The following is a 6968-nucleotide window of genomic DNA, read 5'->3' as shown; positions in this document are numbered from 1 at the left end:
AGAAGCATCATTATCATTAGCACAAAACTAAATCCGCTATTAAAAGAAAACAAAAACACAGCCCAAAGGCATGTGTCCTGCTGACAGTGAGTCAATAAGTTTATCTTCGTGTACAAGGGACAGCACCCAGAGGATATACCACATCACAGCTTGATAATCAATTCAATAATTCGACCAATGTTATTGAGCACCTAGGCACAATTGAAGATTTAAAAATGCATACAAGAATCCCTGCTTTTAATAAGTTCTATGGTCTAGTAGGAGGTATTGAAGAATACAAGAACAGAGTCACATGAGATTAGTGACATAATAGAATCAGTACCATGTATGAAGTGCTGTTAGAAAGGGGCATCACAGAGACTAATGTCGCATTCAGTTGGGGGAAATCAAGAGGCTCCATAGAGAAGGTGACCTCTGAACTGGTCTTTGAGGAGCTGGAAGGATTTTGGTAGACTGGCATGTGAAGAAGGGGCACTGCATGTGGAAAGAATAGTGTGGGCCAAAGTATGGCCATGGGAAAGTTCATGGAATGTCTGGGGAGAGAACATGAGTTCATTATGGCTAGTGTTTGGGGTTTATGTAAGTGGAGTGACAATATGTTGAAAGTTATATGAGGACCATATTTTGAAAGGCTGTGAATGACAGGCTAAGATTTCTGATCTTTATGTCATACTAACTACATTTACCACATCAACAAAATATGCAATTATCTGTGAAGAGATATGGTCACTTCACTTTCAGGTTTCTTAGGGAAACTCATTTCTAGGCAATGTTATCACCGTTGCTGTCAGAAATGTCCTAGCAAATAACACCAAGCAGAACTATTAGCAAATGTTTCTATTTTGCATGTAATTAAATCTCATTCTTTTCGAAGGTTTTATCCTTTCATCCATGGGCCCACACCTTCTTCGCACTCCATCTCCAGCCCCACTAGTTCTTGTGGTAACCTGCATAGTCACAGCAAGCCTAATTTGGGATTTCCAGTCCACAGCTGCTACCACTGAAAGTAGGACCCACAGCCTTGGAGAAGTGAGAGGTGGGTGGTAGAGGCAGTGAAACGATAATCATATCGAAATGTAGCCATCTGAGAAGTTTTATGGAATTCCCATCCTAAAGTAAAGCATAGTTCTTGAAATTGGAGTTCCACTCAATTTGGATCTGGAGGACAATCCTAGAGGGGCCAGAGCTCAAGTACCTAAGTAAGGTCATCTTTTAAGTTTCCGCTTATTGCCAAGGATTCTTTAAATGAATGACACTTAATCTGTGTTACACCGTTATTTAAAGGCCTCCTGGGCTCTGAGGCTACTGAAGCTTTGGGAGAGACTGGGGGCGAACGTTTCTTTTTGACTAGGAATCCTGTTTGGGCTTTGTAAACTTGCTCAACAGGTTGGTAGTTGGGGAACTTCTCCCATGCAATGAGTTTACAGATGCTAAAGGAGGCTGTATTAGCAGCTGAGCCAAAAAAGTAAGCTAATATAGAACAACCAGGGAAGATTTAGAATAAACAAAGATGGCATGGCCACACTTTCTTGCAGCTAGTCAGTCCTTCAGCTCTTTCTGAGTGTGAGTTTCCTCTGCAGATACTCATGGATTGCTTGTAGTGGAAGCCCCATGTCCACCCTGGACCTTAGGATGACCAGGGAGCTGCACGGTAGATCAGGAGTAGCTTTTGGCCCCCAAGTGTTCCACACATCCTGGGCAGAGATCCCCACAGGCTTTGGCTGCTCCTGCCCATCCAATATGGGACTGCATATTACCACCAGCAAAATCAGAGGATACAGAACTAGGCAGGTGGATTGTTTCATTGACACTACCAGACAACAAGGCAGGAACCCAATGGGCAAGGCCTTGCTCTGCCAGGCCATCCTGGATGGGTCCCTTGAAAGAAAATATAGAGCACTCCCAGGCTGTTCCTGGCCAGGACAGGCCAGAAACCACGGTAGTAGCCCCGGACAGCCGCCCCAAAGCCCATAAGATTGAATTCTTCAAGATGCTGAAGGTGCTGGCTAAAGCGAGCTTGCTTGCGACCATCCCTGGAAGTACATTTGCACCCTTTCAAAGGGGCTGAGTGCCACCAAGCCTCCCACCAGGCCAGACATGACACCCCTGCAACCCAGTGGTGTCCCAGGGTATGTGGCCCAACAGGAGAGGAGAAACATAGCAGGCTATCATAAAGTCCCAAACAGAAGAGTCCCTTGCAACGTCTTGGAGAGAAGAGAGGGTAGATTCCCTGATAGAAGTATTGAGGACCCTTCGTGCCAAAGCTGTCTCACAGCCTCTACCACTGCCATGGCATAGATCTGTTCCAGAACACAACTTATAGATAGGAAAGGTCAGAAAAGTAGACCATAGAGTTGGAAACGGCCCCAAGGGCATAGGCCTAGGATGCCAGCTTTTCTTTCCTGGAGCCTCTGCACATGTCCTGTGCTGAAGCTCCTTCCTGGGAGAGTGGTTCTGCTCCCCATGCTGAGACAACTGGTGCAGATGGAAAAAACAGGCAAGGGTGGAAAAAAAAGAGATTAGACCGACCAATTCCCATTCTGTTGGCAAGCATTTTTATTGCTTAAATTGGAATGAACCCTAAGAACTCAGCTCGACAGAAACAAGCAACTTCTTTGAGCACAGTTTCTGATATTAAGCCACACCCTTAGAAATTAAGAATTCATTAACCTTAAATTAAAAGAAAGGCAATCAGTTTTTCTGAACAGAGCCACCACTAACAGTAATTTTGCTGACCAGCAAATATTGCCAATATTTCAAAAAGGATTACAATGAAGAAACATGAAACAGAGGAGGGGAAGATCCAAAACCTAAGCATCACTTTCCACGACCATAAAACTGTCCATTTTATAAACTAACTAGGATAATAAGTTGTTATTGTGTTTCCAAAAAAAAACCTGGCACTATCTTGCAGAAGAAGAAAGGCATTTAACAGTTGAAGTGCAATGCTTTCTCTAGAAGTTGGTATTAAATTTGGAGAGGGGGAATCTCCCCTCACCTTTCTCTCCATAGATTCCTGCCCAAGTTGTAGATGTTTCATGGCAATGCCCAGCCCCTCTCTGGCAAGTGGGAAAGGGAAAGAGCAGCTACTCCTGGAAGTTCAGTGCCTGAAGGATCAACACCTGGCAGTTTCCAAACCTAACCTTTTAGACTTGTAGTTATATAACAGAGCAGGGTTTCTTAAACTCTGTGCTATTGACATTTTGGACAGGATAATTTTTTATTCTTGGTCCCTGTCCTGTGCATTGGAGGATATTCAGAGGCTCCCTGGCTTTGGCTCAGTGTCTGCCGGTAGCACCAGTGGTGACATACCCAGTGTGACGACCAAAAATATCTTGAGACCTTGCCAAATGTCCCCTGGGAGGCAAAACTGTTCCCGGCTCAGAACCACTATACTATATAGAATAGGCAGTGCAAGGACTCCAAACTATTGCTCCTTACCCCAGAAAGGCCGGGAAGCAGATGGCTAGTATGAGAAGCAACTTGGAAGCCAGGACATATCAAGGAACTTTGGGATAGAAAAAAAATGAATGCTCAGAGCAGATCTGAGGAAGTTTGCCGGGAAGGAAAGAGGGGGTCCCTGGGCTGACGAGACAGGGTGTGCAGCAGCCGGAGCTGGCACCTCAGGGAAAGAGCACAGAGCTGTGTGGGTGTGGGGCAGGAGGACAGGGGAGAGGGGGAGGGGCGTGATGGCCAGTCTGGAGGGCTTCCATCTACACAGACAGGGACAGGAAGCCTGGCAGGAACAGCAGACCCACAGGTTTCCCTCAGAACCCTGGGCTATGTGGTGGCGGGGCATGAAGGTTGGGACTCTAATTAAGCTAGCAGACCGATGAAGGACCACAGAGTCCAGGATGAGGTCCCCAGGGAGGAGTAGAAGCCACACACTGCAAGAAGCCCAATGCAGCCTTCCCAGGGCTGCCAGGCCAAGAATCCACCTTGGCGTACTACTCCTTCCAGAATCACTCCCATCAGCTCTGCTCTTCCCTAGCCCCGTCTCCCTACTACATCCATCTCCCCACAATCCTATTCCTATCCCTCCGCTCCATCCATATCCCCACAATCTCATTCTATCCCCCCCCCCCGGCTCCATCCATATCCCCACAATCTCATTCAATCCCCCCTGCTCCATCCATATCCTCACAATCTCATTCATACCCCACCCCACTCGATCCATATCCCCACAATCTCATTCATACCCCCCTGCTCCATCCATTTTCCCACAATCTCACTTTACCACCACTCCCAGCCACACTCACCTCTTGGTGGAGAGATATGGAGGCTCGGCCTCCTGCGCTTGGCCCATCACCACCTCCCTGTCCTCCGTATTCCATGACGGCCTTAAGCCTCAGCCTCCTTAATGCTCATGGCCAGTACACTGGGAAGGCCCCTCTGCCTCTTACCGTTTCGCTGAGAAATGAACAGGAGTAAAAGTTCAAGAGGCCCACTATTTGCATCCCTCTGGGGCACCTCTGGCCCCTGGCAGCCCCACTTCCATTTCTCCAGAGCCAAAGGGGACTCCTCCCAGATACCCAGGCCGCTAAATCCACAGAAGCCTCCAACAGTCCTCAGCTCTCCTACCAAAGATCTTCTTTCCAAAGTCTTACCTTAACCTAAATAAGGACAGGTGGTGAGGCAAATATTTGTCCTTTCTTCTACCTCAGAGTGCAATAATGTTCCACTTCCTCCCTACCATTTATAAACATATGTTCACTGACGCCATAAGGTAGGGTGATTTAGCAGAAAGAAAACTGGGCTAGGATTTGGCAGTGCAAGGACTCCCAACTATTGCATCTACCCTAGAAAGGCCAGGAAGCAGGTGGGGTAGTATGAGATACTAGCATTCTAAGCGAGTTTTGTTATTAACTTGATGTGTGACCTTTAGAAATTCAATAACATCTTGGAGCCTTACCCACTTGAGCTGTAAAAGGAGCAGAAAGGGCAAAATAATTTGTAGTCATCTCCATACCATATCTGTCAGAGGGGTTGATATGGGGCATTCAGGCCAGTAGTCCAGTATTTGATAGAGGAATTGTACTTTTAATCTCCTACTCCTTCTGCCATTTTGTAAATCATTGCGGGGGGCTAAAAGTGATCAATAATTGAGAAACATCTCACCTTACATATGTAATCCATTGTATAAATCCAATCCTTTCCATTTTATGGGAGTGAAGATCATGTTTCTCCAATGTATTTTCTGTTAAGGTGCCAGGCTTTGGAAAGGGCAGACAGACCCAAGACTGAATTCTGCCTCTGCCACTTACTTAACTGTGTGACCTTGGGCAAGACATTTCATTCAGTCTCAGGTTCTTCAGCTACAAAACAGGGACATTAAGACCCACCTCAAAACATTGTGGCAGAGATTAACAACATAAAATGAGATAAAGTGGTTGAGAATCCATAACACGGTGGCCTCGATAAAAGATATCAAAAAAAAAGATGCTTCTGGACCTCACTATCTGTCTCCACAGAGCGCATGCTCTTTCCAGACACTCTCAGGACAGCCAGAAGCAGATAAAGAGGCATGTAGGAACACAACCTGTGTTCCTAAGGGAGGCAGAGAAGCCCTTTCTTCCACGAATGGGAAGGCGCAACATAAAGAATCTAGGAGAGCCTGGCCCCTTGACATGAATTCAAAGTACAGACCACAGAATGGACCTAGAGTTGGCCTTGAGCAGATATCACCTGTACCCTGACCTGCCTCCTATGTTTACAGCCTAGTAAAATGAGCCCAGGGGATTCCAGATTCTCCCAGCCAGTCTAGTCCACATGGGTAGCCTGTGTGACTGCCCCAGGATCCAGCCACAAATGAATGCATTTGTCTGTTCATTTGGGGCATCTCTCAGCCAGTCCTTTGGTCAGCTCACAAACATGTACTGATCATCCACTAAATCATTGTGGGTAAATCACCATGGAGCTAGAGTGAATAGAATTTGGTGCCTACCCTCAAGTGTCTGGGAATCTAGTAGGGGAGACAGGTAAACAATGAGCTAAACTCTACAGAAAGACAAAATAAAGGGTACACTAATGAAGGTGGAAGCAAAAAGACAAGAGCAATTTATTCCTCCTGGGACGAGGAGCACCCAAGAAACTTCTCTGAGAAGGGGCATATGACACAGTCCTTAACTGAGTAGAGTAGCTTAGGTAGAGGAGTGAGAGCAAGCATTCTAGGCTGAGAAAGTGACCTAAGTCACATAGGCTTAAAAGTGTGAGTTGTGCATGGGGATGGCCTACCCCATGTGGTGAGAAGGACATAGAGCAGTGGTTGACAGAGAGGAGCCCATTTAGAATGAGGACCACATTTGTCTTCCCCACTGCATTGTGTCCTAGGGCACAGACATGAGCTCTGAATTCAGCCAGCCCTGGGTTTGAATTTCACTCTGTCACTTCCTAGCTTTATAATCTTGGCCAAGTTTCTTCACCTCTCTGATCCTCAGCATCTTTATATGTAAAATCATTGTCATGAAGGAGGCATGAGACAAAGTATGGAAAGTGCTTAGCACAGCACCTGGTATATAAGTTGCTCCATAAGTTATATTAGTAATTTCATTTTTAAAAATGAGATAATACTAGGAATCCAACTTACAAGGGATGTGAAGGACCTCTTCAAGAGAACTACAAACCACTCCTCAATGAAATAAAAGAGGACACAAACAAATGGAAGAACATTCCATGCTCATGGATAGAAAGAATCAAAATCGTGAAAATGGTTGTAATGCCCAAGGTAATTTACAGATTCAATGCCATTCCCAACAAGCTACCAATGACTTCCTTCACAGAATTGGAAAAAACTACTTTAAAGTTCATATGGAGCCAAAAAAGAGCTCGCATAGCCAAGACAATCCTAAGCCAAAAGAACAAAGGTAGAGGCATCACGCTACCTGACTTCAAACTATACTACAAGGCTACAGTGACCAAAACAGCATGGTACTGGTACCAAAACAGAGATATAGACCAATGGAACAGAA

The 6968-nt window shown here is 45.7% G+C and overlaps 1 pseudogene; it reads right to left on the bottom strand.

Annotated features, from left to right (window-relative positions):
* Nucleotides 1–1547: 1547 nt before the first annotated feature.
* On the bottom strand, nucleotides 1548–4334 carry LOC108521424 (solute carrier family 25 member 53-like; annotated as a pseudogene).
* Between the last annotated feature and the right edge of the window lie 2634 nt (nucleotides 4335–6968).

This window comes from Rhinopithecus bieti, unplaced genomic scaffold, assembly GCF_001698545.2.
Source record: "Rhinopithecus bieti isolate Rb0 unplaced genomic scaffold, ASM169854v2 scaffold_61273, whole genome shotgun sequence".
Taxonomy (NCBI): Eukaryota; Metazoa; Chordata; class Mammalia; order Primates; family Cercopithecidae; genus Rhinopithecus; species Rhinopithecus bieti.
Note: the sequence above shows the minus strand (reverse complement) of the source record. Positions and strands in the feature narration are given on the sequence as shown.